The sequence below is a fragment of the Mustela nigripes genome, chromosome 3 (assembly GCF_022355385.1).
Source record: "Mustela nigripes isolate SB6536 chromosome 3, MUSNIG.SB6536, whole genome shotgun sequence".
NCBI classification, from domain to species: Eukaryota; Metazoa; Chordata; class Mammalia; order Carnivora; family Mustelidae; genus Mustela; species Mustela nigripes.
The window spans coordinates 168683346-168707431 of record NC_081559.1 but is presented as its reverse complement, the minus strand read 5'-3'; positions in this window follow the sequence as shown (position 1 = coordinate 168707431).

The window sequence follows — 24086 nt, the reverse complement described above, 5'->3', positions numbered from 1 at the left end:
TGGCAAAGAAGTTAAACTCTCTCTCTTCACAGATGACATGATATTTTATATAGAAAACCCAAAAGACTCCACTCCCAAACTACCAGAACTCATATGGCAATTCAGTAATATGGCAGGATACAAAATCAATGTACAGAAATCAGTTGCTTTCTTATACACTAACAATGAAAATATAGAGAGGGAAATGAGAGAATTGATTCCATTTACTATAGCACCAAGAACCTTAAGATACCTGGGATATTCTAGGTTTGGTTAGGGATAACTTAATAAAAGAGGTAAAGGATCTGTACTCGAGGAACTACAGAAGACTCATGAAAGAAACTGAAGAAGACACAAAAAGATGGAAGACCATTCCATGCTCAGGGATCAGAAGAATAAACATTGTGAAAAGGTCTATACTTCCTAGAGCAATCTATACTTTGAATGCCATTCTGATAAAAATTCCACCAGCATTTTCAAAGAACTGGAACAAACAATCCTAAAACTTATATGGAATGAGAAGAGACCCCGAATTGCTAAGGAAATGTTTAAAAAGAAAAACAAAACTGGGGGCAACACGTTACTTGATTTCATGCTTTACTACAATGCTGCGATCACCAAGACAGCAATATACTGGCACAAAAACAGACACATAGACCAGTGGAACAGAGTAGAGAGCCCAGATAGGGACCCTCAACTCTATGGTCAAATAATCTTCAACAAAGCAGTAAAGATATACAGTGGAAAAAAGACTGTTTCTTCAATAAATGGTGCTGGGAAAATTGGACAGCTATGTGTAGAAGAATGAAACTCAACCATTCTCTTACACCATACACAGAGATAAACTCGAAATGGATAAAAGACCTCAATGTGAGGCAGGAATCTATCAAAATCCTAGAGAAGAATATAGGCAGTAGTCTCTTTGACATTGGCCACTGCAACCTCTTTCAAAGGCATTTTACTCCAAAGGCAAAGGAAAAAAAAGCGAAAATGAACTTTTTGGAACTTCATCAAGATCAAAAGCTTCTGCACAGCAAAAGAAACAGTCAACAAAACAAAGAGGCTACCCATGAATTGGGAGAAGATATTCACAAATGACACTACCGACAAAGAGCTAATATCCAAGATCTATAAAGAGCTCCTCAAACTCAACACACACGGAAGAGATAATCACGTCAAAAAATGGGCAGAAGGCATGAACAGACACTTCTGCAAAGAAGACATACAGATGGCTAACAGACACATGAAAAAATGTTCATCATTATTAGCCATCAGGGATATTCAAATCAAAACCACACTGAGATACCACCTTACACCAGTTAGATTGGCCAAAATTAATAAGTCAGTAAACAACTATCTTGTTGGAGAAGGTGTGGAGAAAGGGGAACCCTCTTACACTGTTGGTGGGAATGCAAGTTGGTGCAGCCACTTTGGAAAACAGTGTGGAGATTCCTTAAGAAGTTTAAAATAGAGCTACCCTATATGACCCTGCAATTGCACTACTGGGTACTTACCCCAAAGATACAGATGTAGTGAAAAGAAGGGCCATCTGTACCCCAATGTTCATATCAGCAATAGCCACAGTTGCCAAACTGTGGAAAGAGGCAAGATGCCCTTCAACAGATGAATGGATAAAGAAGATACGGTCCAGATAAACAATGGAGTATTATGCGTCCATCAGAAAGGACGAATACCCAGCTTTTGTATCAACATGGATGGGACTGGAGGAGACTATGCTGAGTGAAATAAGTCAAGCAGAGAGAGTCTATTATCATATGGTTTCACTTACTTGTGGAGCATAAGGAATAAGAAGGAGGACATTGGGAGTTGGAGAGGAGACATGAGTTGGGGGAAATCAGAGGGGGAGACAAACCATGAGAAACTGTGGACTCTGAGAAACAAATTGAGCGTTTTGGAGGGGAGTAGGGTGGGGGGTGGTGAGCCTGGTGGTGGGTATTATGGAGGGCAAGTATTGCATGGAGCACTGGCTGTGGTGCATAAATGATGAATTTTGGAACACTGAAGAAAAAAAAGAAAAGAAAAGAAAAGAAAGAAAAAGAAAGCAACAGGATTTATATCCTTTCTGTAATATTTTTTCTGTCTTTCATTTCTTTTAGATACTCTACTAGGAACCTGGTGGGGAAAAGATGGGTATGATTTGGCCTCTGCCCTCAAGGAATTTATACCTTTGTGAGAAAAACAGGCTTATAAACAGATTTCAGTATGATAGGTACAAAAAGGAAATGTTGTATAATTATAGAAACAGCAGACAGGAGGAAGTTATTCATTGTCTATATAGAAAGGGTTCAATATGAAGTTATTTCCAAACTGGGTTTTGAAGAATAAAGAAGAGTTGTCCAAACAAAGGGAAGACAGGGGGCAGGAGGAAGGAGTTAAGATCAGGCTGGTGTTCATAATCAAAACCACGGAATGAGAGTGTCTACTTCCAGCAGTATTGTGGACTCAAAACTCAGGGACTCTCTGCCACAGCAAAACACTTTCAAAATGATGTGTTTGGCTCACAAGAAAGTATGGAAAATCTTGAAGGGCCAGAAAATAGGAGAATGTTGAAATCACAGAAAGAGATAAACACAGACATGAAAGCTGGTGCTCTCCTGGGGCTAAGAAGGCCCCCTTTTAACCCAGAATTGTGGGTATCTATGACCAGTGGGCAGAAAGACGAAGCTTGGGGCATATGACTATGTTAGACAATACTCACAAATACTCACAAATTGAAAAATGCTGTTAAAAGCAGAAGACTTGACACTAGAGATTATTCTTACATGCAAATCTCTTTGCAAAAAAAAAAAAAAAAGTAGGACTGCCTAAGTACGCAGACCATCCACATAAAATAAAAATGCTGTGGGATTGATTACGTATATATATTCAAATTTCTGTCTTCCATGATAGTCAGTGCTTTTGACATTATATTGGGAAGTATAGGAACTAGAAGATAAGAGAAAATGAAGGGCAATGGAAATTGGAAAGGTAAGCTAACACTCACCTAATAATTCTAGTCCCCAGTCCCTGTCAAGAGCTTGGGCGATCATGAATTTGTGCTTTCCATGCTGCAGCCTTTTGCTAGGAATGAAAATCCTCCCCAAAGCTAAGATCCATAGTAGCTCCCGAGACAACTCTCTGAAGCAGTACAAGCAAACCCTTTGAAGAATTTCCATAAAATACACATGATGACTGGAAAAGTAAGGAGTGATTTAAAACCCACAGAGGAATATAAACGAAAGTAAGTGAAATGCTGTAAAAATTTACAGACAGCAGCTGCAGACGTAAGTCACTGAAAGTGTGGGGAGAAGAATAAAGTCTTTGAAGGATTTCTGTGTTGTCACTGAATGTGTGAATTTCAGAGTTCACTCTTTTTGAAAGCTGTTCATTCATTCACGCTTGCACTGATTAACTGAATAAATACCGAAGGCCAAACAGGAGGCTGAGTGGAAAGTCGAAGATACAGCACTGAGTAGAACTCATTCCCTGTGCTTCCGGAGTTCATGGTCTAAGAGAACTTCATGTTACACATGATCAGAAGACTGAGCTCAAGGCTCTGATAAGATATAGCCGTGACACACGCAGCTGGGAAAGAGAGTGGGGAGGGAAGTATATCACCTTTTTACTTGCGAGAGCCACCCCTGCACTAAGCTTTGTCTCAACAAGTACATCGAAGTGTGCACCACTCACGAGTGTCCCTGAGGACCTAATGAAACGTTCCCAGAGGTAGATGTCTGCTTATTTCCACCATCTTCTTCTTTGGGGTGGGGTGCACTGGAGAACTACATTGAGTCAGTGAACAAAGCTACTGCACAATCCTGAGTCAAGGTTAAGAAACCATGGTCTTCCTTGGAGCGTTCCTGTGTGCTCTCTGTGCACAATCTACCCCAGAGACATTTTGAAGGAGAGTGGCTGCAGAAGACATAGGTTTGGGGGCTTCTGAATCCCTTTCTGAGCTTTGTAAGTGGAATTTTATAAAAATTATATTCTTATCTATGTATATTCATGTCTGTATATGCTCTATCCAGTGCATGTGCAATATAACAGCAAAATAAAAAGATAAGCAAAGCAAAAACAATAAAGGAAGGTACAATAAGATGTATCAAGAGAATAAATTAAATCACATGGATTTTTAGACATGAATCTCTTTCCGGGCATAGAATCTTCCTTTTCGTTTAGCACTGGGGTTACACAAAACATTCTTTTTCTTCCTCTTTCTTTTTTTTTTTTTTAAAGATTTTATTTATTTATTTGACAGACAGAGATCACAAGTAGTCAGAGAGGAAGGCAGAGAGAGAGGGGGAGGCAGGCTCCCTGCTGAACAGACAGCCCGATGCAGGGCTCTATCCCAGGACTCTGGGTTCATGACCTGAGCCGAAGACAGAGGAGTTAACCCACTGAGCCACCCAGACATCCCACACAGATAATTCTTAAAAACAAAAACAAAAACTGTTTACTCGTGGACCTGTAGTTAGGACACTGATTAACAATGTAGGATCCAGAATGTGGGTAGCCAGGTCTCAGTCTAGGCAGGGCAACTGCCTACCCCTCAAAGATACCAGGGACAACACTTAATTTAGCAAAGCCTCAGTTTGCTTTTCTGAAAAATGGGGACAGAATCACCATTTTCCCTCCATAATGTTATTTAATGCAAGGGTTAGGTGATGCTTACAAACAGCTTAATGTGTGTGAAGACAGCGATGGTGATTAAGAACCCCCCAACTACAGCAGTGAGGCCCAGCCGGGAAACCCCGTCGTCTGATGGCTGTCACACTGTTAGCATATTAGCGTCATGTGGCACAGGGCCAGTTGTATGGGTGCGTGACCCATATAGTCCAATGGGGTCTCATTCGAAGAAGGGCTCCACACTTGGTTTCAGTTCTGCTATAGCCATCTTAACCTTTTAAATTTGTAAACAACAGTCCTGTATTTTTATATTGAAATGAGCCCTGCAAATTATGTAGCTGATCCTGCCTGGGGAGAATATGAAAAAATTTTAATGCCCAAGTTCCAACCTATATCAACTCCATCAGAATCTCCAAGGCTGGGGAGTGCCTGGGTGGCTCAGCTGCTAAGTGTTTGCCTTCGGCTCAGGTCATGATCCCAGGGTCCTGGACTTGAGCCCCGCATTGGCCTCCCTGCTCGGTGGGAAGCCTGCTTCTTCCTCTTCCACTCTTCCATTTGTGTTCGTCTCTCCTTGTCAAATAAATAAATAAAATCTTTAATTAAAAAAAAAAAAAAGAAAAAGGAATTTCTGAGGCTTTGACCAGAGATTCTTCTAAGTTCCACAGATGAGTCTTACATGTAACCAAGTTAAGAATTAGGCCCTTGGTTGTTTTTGGTTTGATTAGTGATGGGATCCTTTGATGACCTAAACGACTCCTAGCCCAGGAACAGCAAGGTACTTGTTTCAAAATGTGTAATTACCTCTTCTTTAAAAATAGAAGGCATTTGGTCAGAGGAAGAAGAACAGGCAAGGCAAGCCACATCACAGCAGAGAAGCAAGTTGTGGATAATTTACTCACACTGCCAAGCCTTCGAATTATCGGAATTTTCCAAAGCAACATCTTACTGGGTTTTCAGATCCTCTTCTTTCAACGAAGACATGGCCAATTGGACAGGAAGTCCGTCTTCAGTCCTCATGTTCTGTGCACATCAAAATGTGCCATCTGTCGCTGCTCTCCTCTTAGTCATTACCCCAGCAAATAAAATCTCATTAATTGATGTACTTACATTTGTTCCTTGATCATTATGTTTATTCTGATGTATGTCATTTTTAACAGTAAAATGACAGAATGGAAACCACAGTTCACTTTATTTAATGATGCTGCTATGATGCAGAAAGATAGGTTTTAAGCCTTAGATGGGGATAAGGACAATGAGAATTAGAGATGTTGCTCAAAGGCAGAAACCATAAAGTTACAGGCTTCATTTAAGATTCTTAATTTCCTATTTTCCTTCATTAAAGAGATCATTTGGCATTTTGCTAGTACCACAGTGGGGAAAAAGTTATGAATGCCCTTTGGAAGAAAATTACAGACAACTGTGTAAATACTAATTTAATTAGAATTCAGCAAGAAAGCCAAAAGCCAGAAATCATTTATCTGCCTGACACCTGGTTGTCATGTTCACTTGGCATGGTGGTTCTTAACCTGAAGAACTTCAGAACCTCTAGGTGAGCTTAAATCAAATTGCACGGAAGACTTGGCCCTACTGTTGGCCGGCTGAATTTGAGTCTTTGGGGTTGGGGTCTGGGACATCATTTTTTTCCCCTTTGAGGGAGACACTTTATTAGAGAAGTTTCAAGTTCACAGAAAAATTGAGCAGAAAGTACAGGTGACCCTTGAATAACCATAGATTTGAACAGCACAGGTCCACTTATATGTGGGCTTTTGGGGAATAAATATAGTACAGTTCTATAAATATATTTTTTCTTTATGATTTTCTAAATAACATCTTTCCCTAGTTTACTTTATTGCAAGGATATAGTCTATAATACCTGTAACACATAAAGTATGTGTTAATCAACTGTTCGTTACCCGTAAGGCCCCGGTTAACAGTAGGCTAATAGTAGGTAAGTTTTGGGGAACTTGAAAGTTATATGCAGATTTTTCTTTAAGACTTTATTTATTTGACACAGAGAGAGACAGAGAACAAGCAGGTGGAGTGTCAGGCAGAGGGAGAGGGAGAAGCAGGCTCCCTGCTGAGCATAGAATCCCCCCACCCCTCCGCCGACACACCCTGCCACGACATGGCTTTCAATCCCAGAACCCTGGGATCATGACCTGAGCTGAAGGCAGAAGGTTAACAACTGCACCACCCAGGAACCCCATATATGCAGATTTTTGACTACATAATGCCTTGATGCCATTAACCCATGAGCTGTTTAAGGGTCAACCGTACAGACTGACCATACCTCCTGGACATGCTTCCAGACTCTGCTACCATCAACATCCTGCACCAAAATAGTACATTTGTTACACGTGATGAACCAGTATCAACACATAATTATCCAAGTCCATAGTGTATATGACAGATCATACTTGGTGCACGTTTTATGATTTGTGCAGATGTACAAGGACGTGTCTCCAACAATATAGCTTCATACATTTTCACTGCCCTAAAGGTTTTGTGGGCTCTGCCTGTTCATACCTCTCTCCCTATTTGCTCCCAGCAATCACTGATCTTTCTACTATCTCCATAGGTTTGCCTTTTCCAAATGTCCTATTGTTAAGACTCACATAGTGTGTGTTCTTGTCAGATTGGCTTTTCTCGTTTAGTAATTCATATTTAAGTTTCCCTTTGTGTCTTTTCTTGGCTCGATAGCTCTTTTCCTTTTAACACTAAATGATATGCCATTGTCTGGAAGTGCCACAGTTTATCCATTCATCTATTGAAGGGCATTTTGATTACTTCCAAATTTTGACAATTACAAATAAAACCACTATAAATATCTATGTACAGGTTTTTGTGTAGATGTGAGTTTTCAACTCAGTTGGGTAAACACCAAGGAGCACAACTGCTAGCTAGATCATATGGTAAGAGTATGTTTAGTTTTTTTTTCTAATTTAAATTCAATTAGCGAACACATAGTACATTAGTTTCAGATGTAGTGTTCAATAATAGAGTATGTTTAGTTTTGAAAGAACCTGCCAGACTATCTTTCAAAGTAGCCGTACCATTTCACGTTCCTACCAGCAATAAATGAGGGCTCCTGGTTCTCCACACCAACGTTTGGCATTGTCACTTTTCTAGATTTTGTCCATTCTAATAATTGTGGTATGGTATCTCATTATTGTTTTCATTTTCATTTCCCTGGTGACATATGTGGAGCATTTTTTCATATACTTATTTTCCCTTTGTGTATCTTTTCCTGGTGATATGTCCATTCAAGTCTCCTGCCTATCTTTTAACCAGACTGTTCTTTTTTATCTTTTATTGTTGAGTTGTAAGTTCTTTGTATATTTTAGATAATAATATTTTATCAGATATGTCTTTTGCAAATATTTTCTCTCAGTCTGTGGCTTATCTTCTCTTTCTTGTGATGGGGCATCAAGTAATAATAATAAAAAATTTCCCCAGGTGATTCTAACATGTAGCAGAGTTGAGAATACAGAGGCCCGGCTAGAAATGAGAGGGATTTTTCTAGAACTCTCAAGGGCTACCTGCTTTGGGGTTTGAGAAAATGCAAAAGCAGGTTTTTTTGTTGTTGTTGTTTTTCTAAAGCCCTATTTGATTCTGGTTGAGCTGTATAAGCAAACAATAATGTTGATGCTTCGGTTAGAAAGCACACACAAATATACCTTCAACAATATAGGCACAAGGAAATTATTTGTAAGGAGAACTTTCTCATGCTAAGAACAACTTCAAGGCTCCTAGCTCCCTGGGCATAAGCAAATTCAGTGCAAAACACAGCGTGGCTTCTTTTCCTCAGTTGTCTCTCACTTTGAGGCTTTCCCCACTCAGCTCAGCTCTTTGGAGTTTTCCTTGCACACCTTGTCAGATCTGAGTTCCCCTAAAAGGCAGCCATCTTAGCCTTCCTTCATTCCAAGCAGAATAGGGGGAGTTTTTCTTCATTACTGTCTCTGCAATGCAACCCATCCCCTACTCACTGGTGCCTTCAGGTTCCTGAGGGACCCGGTATTGTCCCCACAGAAATGAATACTTGTTTCCGGAAGAGACATTTGCCTTGAATCTCTACCTTTACAGAGCTGCCTGCACCACAGTAGAAGAATTGCCAATGTCTCCTTTACTCTCTAATCCCCCAAAACTCACACCACTCTAGAACCCGCTTGTATCCTCTAGGTGTGCCTCCTGGCCCCTGTCAGATTCTGAAACGAAACAGCTCCCTAAACTACACAGGCAATTCTCCTACGCCAACTGTATAAAGGAATCAATTAAAGAGGGCAGGAAGAGAAAAGGACAGACATGGAAAGCCTTTAATTATTTAATAACCACTTAGAGTGAGCTGCAATAGAAATTATCTAGGTTAACCCTGTGTGAGATCTCTTCCTCACCCAGTGGCCAGCAATCCTTACTTACATAAGTCAGATCATGTCACCCCTCTTCTAAAAATCTCCAGTGGTCTTTTAACTCACTAAGAAGAAAATCTAAGTCCTTATCACGGCTGGCAAAGCTCTATGGGGTCCGCACCCCTTGGATACTGTGTCTCTGTCTCTTGCTGCTTACTGAACTCCACATGCTTTGGTCCCTGGGTGGTCTCTGGGACACACCCCACACCTCAGTTTTAATAGCCATTTCCTGGGTCTGCCAGGCTCTTCCCCCAGAGGTTGTCACGTCCTCCCTCCCCTTACGGGAGAGACAATCTGAGCATTTCTACTTATTTCTCCTACTCACTCTCTCTTTACCCTGCTTTCTATTTTTTCACAGCATTTCTATCCTCTTGACACATCATAAAGTCCTTGGTTTATTGTCTGTTTTCTCCCACTGGGATGCAACCTATATTACAGCAGAGGCTTTGTGTTGCCTGTGGCTGATTTTCCAGAGTCTAGATTAGTGATGATTAAATCTACATCGGTCTCAAGTAAAGTTTCAGAACATGTGTGGAGGGACCTTTCAGATGGCACCTCTTAGCAGAGATTTCTCTCTGGAACACTAAGGGCAGCTGTCTGACATTTCCACTTAAATGCCTCAGCATGTTAATAGATTGTAAGTCACAGCAGGGTTGGGACAGTACGGTCTTATTCACCAATTTCTCTTCAGCACCCAAGTTAGTGAAGGGATAGAGCCCGTAGTCAACATATATTTGTTGAATGAATGTGCAAAACTGAACCCTCTCCCACTCTCTAGCCCAATCATAATGCTGGAGTCAGTCTTGACTTCTCCCTTTTCCTCATCTCGTACAACAAATCACGTATCAGTCCTTGTAGACTGTATCTCATTTGCATCTATGAAATATGTTTCTCTTTAAACCTATGGCCTTATTCTAGTCTAAACTTTGCATATCTACAATATTCCTAGCTGACAAAATACAAAGATATCAAAATACATCAAAGACTATTCATTGTGGAAAGAGAACCAGAGAACTTCTATGGAGATATTTCTAATGGAGATCGTCTTTAAGTTTTCGATATTGGGTACTTTATGGTGTGAGTTTTAGCTATTTTAATATAAATCAGAGATTAAAAATTGTTTGGGCTGGGGGCATCAGGTGGACATTTTTGGACAGAGCTACAGAAGATGAGTGTTTACAAATGACCAGGGAATGTATCATGCATGGATGATGGCAGAATGCAACGCACCATTCAGACCTTTCAGCCTACTAAGAAAACTAGAAAAAACTCCACAACTCTCCACAGAAAACGTGTATGGAATTTTCTGAAGCTCAGTAGGGGAGAGAGCAAAGTAGGAATCTTTTTTCGACTTCCCAAAAGGATTTCTAAGTTTCGAGAAATGAGTCATTTAGAAGGAACATCTGTTGCATCTAGAAATGGACTTTTGGGAGCAAAAACATTCACTAGAAGACAGAATTTGAACTTTTGTCACAGGCAGTTTCACAAATAGTTTCTGAGACAAAAATAAAGAGAATTAGATTGGGCTCTCGCAGTTACCGATGTTCTGTTGCAGCATGCCAATTTTACTGTTTTTGTCCTTTCATGAGCTCTGATCTTTCAGATTCCCAAGAGAAACAATCAGAATGAAATTCCAAATGTCAGGGTCACCCAAAATTCTGTTCTCTTAACTCAGCATGCACGTGCCTTTGTTTTTCCGAACGGTGGTTACACTGAAAATTAGAAGACCACCTGTCCAAAATAGACTCTCAGTGGCATTCTAAAGTGATGAAAAGATAGTAGACTTTGCAGTCAGGTCTAATGTGAATTCTCATCTCTGCCACCGATAAGATGCGGGAATTTGGGATTACTTCCCTTTAATTGAATGGAGTTGTCGCCTATGTAACGTGGGAAACATAGTATCTACCTCATAGATTTGTTGTAAAGAATTTGTGAGTATTTGATGTGCTTATTACAGAGTAGTTCTAAATGTATTCTCTCGTAGCTTCACAAACTCCAGCCAACTCGAACATGGTCTCCTGGGAAGGTCGGACAGGGACAAGAATTGTTAAGGATGGAAATGCATCTTGCCCTGCTCCTTGGACCCTATGGGCAGTCAGTCACTGTCACATTTCGTTTTCTGATAAATGATGTTCAGAAGGGATCGTGTGTACTTGATGATCAGCTTAGAAGAAAAAAGTTTATTAACCTTTTGTTTGGAATTTGATTTTGCATGCAAATAATTAAATAATTAAGCACACATATGCCTGTAATTTATTGACTGACTTCTATGATTCAGGAACTTTTTATACAATATTTCATTTAAATCTCAAAACCACCAGACTTAGTTTGCCTTTTTATCATGGCTAGCATACAGAGGGAAGCCCTGAGATGCAGAGTTTTGCTTACTGAAAGTCAGAGCCAGGTCCAGTGTTTAAACCCAGGCCTGATTCTAAAACTGGGCTCTTTTGCTTTACCACTCTGCCCTCCTAAAGCATGCCTTTTGAAAGGAGTGTTTGGAGCTACAGGATTATGTAACAGCCCTAAGCAGTATAATATAATTTTAAGAAGTTGCTTTCATTTGCTCCCTTCTATGATCATTCTACAACCTCCGTGTTGCTTTGTGACTTTAAGATTTTGATTCCAACTTGATGTCTAAATAATCCAAACTCCTACTTCTAAATTGTATTCCTCCTCTCATTCCCACCACCCTCCCTGCCTCTTCCCTTCTCCTCTCCTTCGTTTGGTCATTCCAGACCGCTAAATATTATATATGAATATATACATATGCACATATAGAAATGTAGAAAATGGGGTGCCTCGGTGGCTCAGTAGGTTAAGCATCTGCCTTCTGCTCAGATCCTGATCTCAGGGGTCTGGGATGGAGTCCCACATTGGACTCCCCACTTAGCGGGGAGTCTGCTTCTCCCTCTCCCTCTGCCCTTTCCTGCCCCATGCTTGTGTGCTCTCTCTTTCTCTCTCTCTCAAATAAATAAAATCATTTTTTTTAAGTTTATTTCTTTATTTGACAGAGATCACAAGTAGGCAGAGAGGCAGGCAGAGAGAGAGGAAGGGAAGCAGTGTCCCTGCTGAGCAGAAAGCCTGATGCAGGGCTCGATCCCAGGACCCTGGGATCATGACTCGAGCTGAAAGCAGAGGCTTTAACCCACTGAGCCACTTTAAAGCCACTGAGCACCCCCTAAATAAATAAAATCTTTAAAAAAAGTATCAGAGAACTACAGCTGTCTAGTCAAGAAATAACATTGAGACAAACAGGGCTCCCTCCCAGTTTTGCCATTTATTAGCCCTTGTTCTGGTACTATTCACCTTGTAAAATACATTCGTGTATCTCAGAACTACAGGGGCCTGGCCCAACATTTCTTCCATGTTTTCTCATGGTTGGGACGTGTCTGGTCCAGGCCAGGAGTCCAAAGCCCTCCTAATTTTAGATGAACAATCTCTAAATGAATGAAACAATATTTAATAAGTTGAATTTTTACTCCTTTTCCTTCTGTAGAAGCAGATTTCATTTAATTTTTTCTATTTGGAAACATTTCACTAACCATTTAACTAGGGTTTTTAGAGCTTGTCCATGACATTACACATGAGGAGTTAGAAACACTCTGGCTTAAATCACTAGAAAAGGCACAAAGGTAGAGCAAATTGCAGAATGGGAAAGAATGAAGCTTCAACATATATACAAATGAACTGCCGTCAAGTAAGATGAAATGGATTTCAATAAAAACATTCCCATGAATATATGTGACCTGGGTTTAAACTAAGTTCTTAAAAAAAAAGGAAATAACCTCCTAAACAATAAATAATTAAGTGAACTTTTATATGAACAACTTATACTATTAAGATACTAGTTAAAAGGAATTTTCTTGTTTTTTTTTTCTGTGAAAATGTCTGCCTAAAGTGATTTAGTTGTGTTACTGTTTCCAAGTCCTCTGATTTTTTTCGCATTTCTTAGACAACCTCATTCACAAAAATATTACCTATGTAATAATTTAATGAGGCTGTGGAGAAAAATCAATCACACTTGAGCTCCTTTCTGCTGCTGAAATCCTAAAAATACATACTAAAGATATGTATGCTATTAAAGTATACACCTGAAAGAATATATTAAAGAACATACATAATAATAAAAAAGGTAGATATATGTTAATGATGATGCTTTATTTGGTAGAACCAACTTAACCTAAAAATGATGGCGGTCACAAATGTTACGTTGTAAAATCCTTGAGCACCATGACATACAGGCAACAGTTACATGTCTCATGTTTCAAAAACAGTCCTTATTTTGATATCTGCTGCTACCATATCAGATGCCATGTACATGTTAGGGCACCTGTCTCAAGTTTGGGGTTGGGAAATTCTATCAAAGTACACATGAATAAAACAACAAATAAACCAAAAAAACCCACAACAACATCCAATGATTTCCTCCTTCCAAGAGACCACCAAAGGAAAGAAAATCAGGACACAGAAAGACTGCAAATAGTAAGATGACAGAAAAAAAATACATTGAGAAAATATTAACAAAATAAAAGAGAATGTGGCAATCTTAATAGACAAAAAATACATTTCTGTGAATTACTATAATTCATTTTTCTGGGATAAGAGTATTAAATGAAAGGAAGAGATCTTGTAGATATTAGAGGACAAACATTTTACATCAGACTAGTAGATACGTAAGTCTATGTAAGTCTGAGTGCACAGCTGTAAAATATATAAGGCAAAAATATTAGAAATACAAGAAGAAAGGCACACACCTAAAACTGTTGCAGAAAAATTTAACACACCTTTCTCAGAAATTGATAAAGTATAAAAAGGATAGGCAGATTTAAATAATATAATTATATTATATAATAAACATAAAAATATTGTATCCATGAATATAAAAATAAATGTTAAAAATATAAATATAAAATACTGTATCCATGAAAATATCATACCCATATTATATTTATATTATATTAAAAACATATTGGGACGCCTGGGTGGCTCAGTTGGTTAAGCAGCTGCCTTCGGCTCAGGTCATAAAAACCCAGCGTCCTGGGATCAAGTCCCACATCGGGCTCCTTGCTCAGTGGGGAGCCTGCTTCTCCCTCTGCTTCTGCCTGCCATTCTGTCTGCCTGTGCTCACTCTCTGCCCCCCCTCTGATAAATAAATAAAATCTTTTAAAAAAAACTATATAAAAATATTGTATCCATGAGCTAAGAATATGCAGCCATTTTTTGTATGTATATGGATAAGGAAAAGTCTAAGACATGACTCTACATATTAGTTCACAAAATATAAAAATTATTCAATAAATGGATGTGATAAGGATTATGTTATTTGATCATAATGCAATCAAATTAAAAATAAAGAAATTTAAAGAATAAATTTATAGTAAAAAAATTAATCATGTAGACATTTAATCCTTTCTAAATAAATTGTGGGTTGAAAAAGAAATCAAGAAAAATTAAAATTTATACTATGGGATTTATACAAAATATATACTATATTTTATATAAAACTTATACAAAAATGGGAACATGATTTGAATATAACATGGATACCAAAATCAGGTAAGAACAACACATAGGCAAATACACATACACATCTAAAGACTGTTAGACCACAAGACAGAAGATACAACCATGTATTTATTTGAAGATAAGACTATAAATACAAATAACAGAAGAGGTTAGTTGTCCAGATTCAAAGTCAACATACAAAATTGGTATAATTTTCTGTACATCCAGAATAACCAATTTTAGAAGTCAGTGGAAAAGAATTCCATTTATTGTAGCACCAAAAATCTATAAAGTTCTCAGGAAAAAACAAAACAAAACAACAAAAAAAAAACAAATAGTAGGAGCACCTGTTGTGGCTCAGTTGGTTAAGCAACCAACTCTTGATTTTGGCTCAGGTTGTGATTCAATGTTGTGAGATTGAGCCCTGTGTTGGGCTCTGTTCTGGGTATGGAACCTGTTTAAGGTTCCCTCTCTCCCTTTCCCTCTGCCTCTGCCTCTCTGCCATGTTCTCTCTCTCTCTTAAAAAAAAAAAAAAAAAAGGGAAAAGGAAAATAAAACTACCACTTTAGTGAGAGACTGAAAGGGAAATTTGAATAAATAGATAAATACCACATTTCTGCATGGGAAGGTTCAATATGGCAAATATTCACAAATTCATCTTCTTTTTTTAAATTTTTATTCATTTATTTGAGAAAGACAGAGAGAGAGAGCAGAGGGAGAGTGAGAAAGGGGGAAACAGACTCCCTGCTGAGCAGGGAGCCCTATGCATGCCTTGATCTCAGAACCCTGTGATCATGACCTGAGCTGAAAGCAGACACTTAACTGACTTAGCCCCCCAGGAATCCCTACAAATTCATAATTTGATTTGTTTTGAATAGCAGAAATTTTCATGGAATTTGATATTTGTAGGAGAAACATACACAAGAATTTAAATAAAAGAGAAATAAGAAGAAACTAGCACTCTCAAATTTCAAAGTAAGGCATATAGCTAAGTTAATCAAGATACAGTGGTACTGGGCAAGAAAGAAAGAAATAGGTTAATTTAGAAAAGGAATCCAGAATCAGAAAAAAATATATATAGTATAAAATATTAGGGTATCAGCCCAAATAAATTCTCCCCTGACAACTGATGAAGAGGAGGTGTCTGATTTTCTGAAGGCTGATACCAGAGGACCTTACCTAGGACATGTTACCAAGAGTATGAATAGTGAATATGACAAATGCGCACTTTCAATTCTTGAGGAAGTAAGAAATTCTTTAATTAATGTGTAACAACAGTTGACTTTCTATTGGAAAGATAATTAAGTTTTATTTCTCTCTTATTTTAGATATTTCAAAATAGAAAATTTTTTAAAATAGCACTAATGAAAAACACCAGTGAAATTTTTTGTGCTTTGACATGGGCAAGACTTTCCCAAGCAAGGTAGAAAGCACAGAAATTATAAAGGAAAAGATTAACAAGTTTTGCAACTAAAGAATTAAATTTGTACAGTAAAAGATACAACAAAGCACAAATGACCAAAAGGGAGAAAAGAATGCCCAAATGGGAGAAAATTTTTGCTATAAATATAACAAAGAATATTCAAAGTATATAAAGATCTTCTATAGGACAGTGAGAAAGCTCAGTCCAAAAAAGTGGACAAAGACCATGAAAAAGCAACTTACAGAAAAAAAAAATAATGAGGAGGGGTAGGGAAAGAGAGATATAGAGACAGGTAGAACGCTCACCTGTATTAGTAATAAGGAAATTACAGTGTGATATAATGTGTTTTTTTGTTTTGTTTTGTTTTATTTTGGTTTTGGTCCATCAGTTTCAGAAAACCTTCAAAGACTAATGTATTTGGTGTGGGGCAAAGTGTGTCATGATCACTGATGTATTGTTGGTTGGAGTGTGAATAGGTATAGTCCTTTTGGAGGTCAATTCAGCAGTATATAGCAGAATTCCCCTTTGATTCAGTGATTTTTTCTAAAGGAGATATCCTGTAAGTTTGCTGGGAAATATATGTAAAAACATCCATAATGTTGCTCATCGAAGCATTTTTTGTGACAGTAAAGTGCTGGAAGGAGCCAGAAATTGCAGAGAGACAAATGAGATTAGATCGCGGTACAGCCATGGGGGGCGGGGTGGGGGCGGGGTATGTGATTGATTGGTGTACTCCAACTTGAATAATGCATGGATCTTCTCTAAAGGGATTTGTAAGTTTAATTCCCAAGGTAACATGGAGGAATATCTATAGGAACAGGCTTTAGAGATAGAAAGTTATCCTAAATGAAAAAAATCAGGTTACAAAATTACACACTCAATACAATACTTTTTAAGACAACAAACTCAAACTGCCTATTCTCTTTCTCTCTCTGAATGCACAGAAAAGACTAAAAATTATATTAAAGTGTTAATTGTGGTTACATTTAGGGCTTGAAATGAGATGAAGAAATGTACTTTCTCTCTCTTTTTTTGACTCTCTATGATTCTGCTTTTTAAAATTTGTTTCCATAAAATTGTGTTCCTTATTTTTAATAATAAAAATAATCTTTGAAAAAATCTAAAAAATAAAAATAATTTTAGAAGAAGAAAAAAGCCCTTATATTTCTAGGATTTCTTTTAATCTTAAAAAGTTTACTCTGAGATGGGAGTTATGAGATTTCAGAAGCAAACTGAGCCACACTTCCTTCAAATATGTCATTATAAAGTGAATTTTTCATTAGTGATCTCTAAAACCAAGTACTCAAATCATAAGATGCATAAGAAAGTCAAACATTCTTTGTTAGCTTTTTGAAATATCATTTGTCACTCTAGCTTGCTCTGAAATATTCCGTTATCTGCCTCATTCCATGGAGTGCTGCAGACAGACAAGTTCAGCATTAGTCTTGCTATGTCTGAAAAGTGCTCCCGGAGAGAAGGATAATAGTATAAGCCAAGGGGCTTCGAACTTCACTATGGTTTAGGGCAATGGAACAAATCAGAGAAGACAGGAAGGCTTATACCATGCTTGCTCCTCTTTTGTTCTGCTGTAAAAATTAAAATATGTAAATTCCTAAGTTAGAGGGCAGGAATTAATATCTTTACTTTGCATATGAACCTGAAATTTAGAGGACTTCAATGAATGAAAAGTCTGAGTAGCTTCTCCTGCCAAGTAACACAGTCATATATGGCTTCTTGTTGGTTATAAAACATTTACCAAAACACTAGGAATCGGGGGAAGGAGTGAATTGTTCTGAAGAATGCTGGTCTGAAAATAATGAAGGTCAAATTAAGTGAACAACAATTCGTATAGTAGGAATTGGGTAATAACAAGAATTTTATTGATTTTTCAGGGCAGGCAGGGTTAGCACTTGTTGTGATAGGGTGGGCAATTATCAACATGCTATGATGGGAGGAAGAAATGAATTCATAGCTCAATGGATGGTGTGGTACCTTAATGTCCTTTATAAAATGAAATTTTATTCTTCTCTGATTCAAAACTTAAATAAAAATTGCAAGCAAAAACTCCTGTATGCATAGTCATATTATTTATCTATATTCAGATATCTAAAATATATATTTTAGGGACACCTTAGTGACTGTCCATCAAGTGTCTGACTCTTGATTTCAAGTCAAATAATAATTTCAGGATTGTGAGGTTGCGCTCCATGGCAAGCTCCATGCTGGACATGGAGCCTGCTTAAAATTCTCTCCTTCTTTCCTTTCCCACCTCCGTGTCTCTCTCTCTCGAAGGAGAAGGAGGAGGAGGAGGATGAGGAGGAAGAAGAAAGGAAGGAAAGAATATTTTATGTAAAATTTATCTAAAAAACAAAGCAAACACCATGCTGTCTTGGTAATCACCAAGACAGCATGGTACTGTCACAAAAACAGACACGTAGACCAGTGGAACAGAGTAGAAAGCACAGATATGGACCTACAACTCTATGGTCAAATAATCTTTGACATAGCAGGAAAAAATATACAGTTGAAAAAAGACAGTCTCTTCAATAAATGGTGCTGGGAAAATTGGACAGCTATGTACATTAGAATGAAACTCGACCATTCTCTTACACCATATACAAAGATAAACTCAAAATGGATGAAAGACCTCAATGTGAGACAGGAATCCAACAAAATCCTAGAGGAGAACATAGGCAGTAACCTCTTCAACATCGACCATAGCAACTTCTTTCAAGACATGTATCCAAAGGCAAAGGAAACAAAAGTGAAAATGAACTATTTGGGACTTCATCAAGATAAAAAGTTTCTGTACAGCAAAGGAAACAGTTAACAAAATAAAGAGGCAACCCATGAAATGGGAGAAGATATTTGCAAATGACACTACAGACAAAGAGCTGATATCTGAGATCTATATAGAACTTCTCAACTTCAACATCCAAAAAACAGATAATCAAGTAAAAAAATAGGCAGAAAGCATGAACAGACACTTCTGCAATGAAGACATACAAATGGCTAACAGACCCCTGAAAAATGTTCATCATCATTAGCCATCACAGAAATTCAAATCAAAACCACACTGAGATACCACCTTACACCAGTTACAATGGCCAAAATTAACAAGACAAGAAACAACAAATGTTGGTGGGGATGTGGAAAGAGGGGAAGTGGTGAGAATGCAAGTTGGTGTAGCTACTTTGAAAAACAGTGTGGAGATTCCTCAAAAAATTAAAAATAGAGCTACCCTATGATGTGGCAATTACACTTTTGGGTATTTACCCCCCAAATACAGATTAATCAAAAGAAGGGCCATATGTAACCCAATGTTCATGGTGGCAATGTCCACAATAGCCAAGCTGTGGAAAGAGCCAAATGCCTTTCAACAGATGAATGGATGAAGAAGATGTGGTCCATATATACAATGGAGTATTATGCCTCCATCATAAACGATGAATACCCAACTTTTGCATCAACATGGATGGGACTGGAGGAGATTATGCTGAGTGAAATAAGTCAAGCAGAGAAAGTCAATTATCATATGGTTTCATTTATTTGTGCAACATAAGGAAAACATGGAGGACATTAGGAAAGGAAAGGAAAGGAAAAATGAAGGGGGGGATATCGGAGGGGGAGACGAACCATGAGAGACTGTGGACTCTGGGAAACAAACTGAGAGTTTTAGAGGGAAAGAGGGTAGGGGGTAAGAGTGAGTCTGGTGGTAGGTATTAAGGAGGGCACGTATTACATGGAGCACTGGGTGTGGTGCATAAACAATGAATGTTGGAACACTACATCAAAAACTAATGATATTGTATGGTGACTAATGTAACACAATAAAAAAATAAAAATAATAAATTAAAAAATTAAAAAACAAAGCAAATAAATTAAAAACATCAGAATCATAAATACAGAGAACTGGTGGTTGCTAGAGGAGAGGATGTTAGGCAGATGGGCAAACAGGGGAAGAGGATTAAGAGGTATAACCTTCCAGTTAAAAAGTCAAGTTATAGGGATGAACACTACAGCATAGGGAAGATGGTCAATAATATTGTAGTAATGTTGTAGGATGACAGATGGTAACTACGCTTATGGTGGTAAGCATAGCATGATGTGTAGAACTGTTGAATCCCTATGTTGTACTCCTGAAACTACTATATCATTGTAGGTCAACTATACTTTAATAAAAAATTGCAATAAAGAACTCCTGTATACACATTTACATTTACATTATTTATCATTTTTTTCTAACTCATTTGAGAGTAAATTGGAGACATCATACTGCTTTGCCTCTAAGTAATTCATCGGACTATTTATAACAACAGAGATATCATCTTAAATAACCACAGTACATTGGTCAAAATCGGAGAAGTTACCACTGATACAATGATGGAATCCAAAGTCTGTACTCAAAAATTTTCAGTTGACTTCAACGTTTCCTTCACAGCTATTTTCTACAACAGTCTAGGATTGAATCAAGCATTACCTTTACCTATTTTATTCCCAGGAGCTAACTGGTCCAAAAATAGTTCTGCCCTCTATCTGCTGTGTATGGGTGCTAGTAACAGGGTAACAATAGGCCAGTGTTCAAATCCCCCTCAGAGGAGATGGAGGGAAGACTGGGGCTGGTAGAAATGGAGTGTGTCTAGGACAGCACCTGTACCTGCCACAATAAGGTCAGGGATTGTCTCATGAAGCATTTAAGGGAGATTAACATCAGTAATCTACAGATGAAGAAAGAGACCTACAATATAAAGTGACAGAACAAAGATTAAAACCTGGGTCTCTAGAATCTCAGTCTTGTTATTTATTGATACTTTTACAACCTATCTATTCCTTTCCTGAAATCATCTTAACCATTTTCCTGCACATTAACATTCTTTGACATTCTGATGCTTATTCACATTTTGTGCTTTTGCCCCCAAAATTCCTTTTTTTCTCAAAATGCATTTTTCAGCTCTTTCCTCTATATCAAGATTTTACCTATTTTTTTTAAGAGAGGGAGGAGGGGAGGGACAATGGGAGAGGGGAAGAGAATCTTAAGCAGGCTCTTCCTGCATTGCAGAGCCCTACTGGATGCCAAGCCCTACAGGGGGCTCAATCTTACAAGACTGAGATCATGACCCAAGTTGAAATCAAGAGCCAGATGCTTAACTGATTTATCCATACAGGTGCCCTGAGATTTTACTTAAAGACCTTTCTTAAATGTTGTCTTCTTGGTAAGGGGTATCCTGAATTTCCCTCTTAGTCCGTGTGATCCCAGAGCACTTTGCATATCCATAGGTAAAAAAGCATAGTTCATTATAGCTATACCTATGTCAATTCACAGTTGAGGATAAGGGTGACCTTGCACTGTGCCTCATACACAGTAGATACTTAATATATTAATTACTTAATAAGAGCTTTCATAATTTATACATTCACTGACTCCAGTTGCTATGGGTTTATGCATTGGAGAAGGTATAATTTAAGCAAACTCTCAGAAGCTAATTCTTAAAGTCAGTTAATAGCTGAAGGATTTATAAACTCAAATAACTGCCTCAGAGCACAAAGTCTGATTTTTTAAAAATTGGTTTTTGGAGTCCAACAGACTAAGCTTTAATCAGATCACGTTAATTCTTTTGATAGGTAAAAAAGTTTTAACTTGAACAATCATTTATTCAATTTCCACAGAGTACAGGTCAGATTGGAATATACGTAGGCTATTTGAGCATTCGGGTTTAATTCTGTTTTTAATGCTGGAGAGTGCTAGGGGTACCGGATGGAAACCCAGGCTGAGTACCCACAGGGGTTCAGGCATATCTAGCTGTGTCTGAATGACTGACAGAGTGAAGTCACCAGCCATCGATCTCCTGGAGGTGATGTAAAAAGCTCACCATAAGCAGTTCATCCCTTACGAAGGAAGGGATTGAGGAGGGAAATCTTGTGTAAATATAATGGGGTATTTTGAATTTAGCAAGATGATGACTTCTAACACAACACTGCGGGCATCAACGAAGGAAAATGACCATAACCGTTTTACGTTTTCATACTACTCACATACTGAAGATGGAAATACTTTTAGACTTTCAGAAAGTTGCTCTCTCAAGTTGCTCAAAATAGAGAGGTGTGCCTGCAATTTTCTACATCAGCTACTCCCAGGAGACCATAGCTCCTCTTTTTCCTACACCCATTTCCTCACAAAAATAATCATCCCCTACAGCTACTAAGCCAGGGACTGCTGGCTAGCTACCTGACATTCAATGCCCTTTTCTCTTTCCTACCGAAATCCCGATTTTGTTCAAGTATCCATTTCTGCCCCTTGCAGCTCATTAAGAGGAAACTGCCACAGTCCCCAGGGGAGCCAAGGTGGATAATTAACCTAAAGCAACCAGCACCTGGCATTCCTCCACAGCAGTTTCTGAGGCAGGAGTGGGCTTCTGACATTTTGGGCTCATACCACAGCAAAAAGATACATTCCATCTTTGGGCAGTGATTCCTCTCTCTCACTCTCTCTTTCTAGATATCAACAAGACACCATGTTGCTATAGTTGCTGCCACAGACATCTGCGGACCAAAGCAAGAAGCATGCTTAGGATAGAGCCGACACTCCAGACAGCAGAGCAGAAAGGTAGAAAATTCTGGGTGCCTGATGCGATAGCTTCAGCCACTGAATCACATCACTCTGCAGTTAACTACTTTACTTCCTGCTATCTGAATAATAAAGTTCCTTATTGTTTAAGCCTGGGTGAGTCACGGCTTCTGTTACTGCCCTTGAAATATACCAACGGATATACTATAGAAACATCTTATTATGAAGACTGAGAACCGCACATTTCATGTTAGACTCAAACAAAGCTTGAAGTTAACCTGACTCATTTGGTGACTTGTGTAATTGTTATCTCACCACATTACAAGTAGATATAAAAGATAAATAATGCACAGGAAGGACAAATTTTCCAGGGAAGGTGACTTGGAGCAAGAAAAAGCATGCCTTATTCGGAAATGCGGGTACAAATCTACCCTGATTAATCATAAGAAAAGGAGCTGCGCATACATTTGCGATGAGCTCCCACCAGACAGCGCCGGCTGTTTGTCGAGTACTCACTGAGGCTGGGCAATGTCCTGGGTGCTTCTTACTCGGTGGGATTCAAGCAGTCGCGAAGCGCGGTGGGTGTGGAGTCCTGCAGAACTCCTTCGGGGTGGGGGGTGGGGAGACAGGGGTGCTTGTGCCCCAGCTGACCAGGTTTGAATCGAGAGAGCAGACGGGCTGCGTTATCTTCTCTCCGCTTCACCCACATTCCATGCTTGGATTCCCAAGTTGGCTGTGTTCTTGGCACGGTCACTGTTTCCCAGAGCGCAGCCGCTGCGCTCCAGGGGCCTGGCGCCCGAGAACCAGACGCATGAAGTCCAGAACCAGACGCAGGAAGTATTCGCATCAGCTCTACCGCCCAAACTCTTAGGCTCTGGTGTTAAAGCTCAGCCAAAAGCCTGGAATCACGAACCTTTTCATTCAGGTCAGTTTATTTCAGGTGACCCCTTGTTAGTTCTTGCCAGTGAAACTTGGTCAGCACAAACCCAGAAAGCTCCATCAGGCCTCCCTGAGTTCTTGTCTTTGGGGGTGCGGGGGCAGGGAATGCTGGGGCTGTGACCCCCTGTCTCCCAGGGCCCTGCAGATTCCTAGGTATCTTCTGAGATCATGACCTCAATCCAGGTACAGGAATCTAAGAGGGCTCACTTTCCCACACTGGAAAAAAAACAAAAAAACAAAGCAAACAAACAAAACAAAAAAACCAAGGGGGCTATCCAAGTAATTCTTCCCTGGGTAAAGGATTTTAAACACTTACATAAAAATAACATTCAAATTAACATAAATAGACATGGAAAATCAGATCATTACACAAATGCAGTATCTTGTTAATGGTCCCATGAAATTCCGTTTATAAGAATACCATAATTTACTTAATCTTCTGAAGTTGAGTTTTTATACTGTTTCTAATTTCTGGCTGTTATAAATATTTGTTTGCAATGAACATCAGATGCACGAGTTTAAATGTTCCTGTAATATTTTTTTTTTTAAGTGGGCTCCATGCCCAGCGCAGGGTGGGGACCTGAACTCATGGGCCTCAAACTCATGAACCGGAGGTCAAGGCCTGAGCTGAGGTCAAGACCCG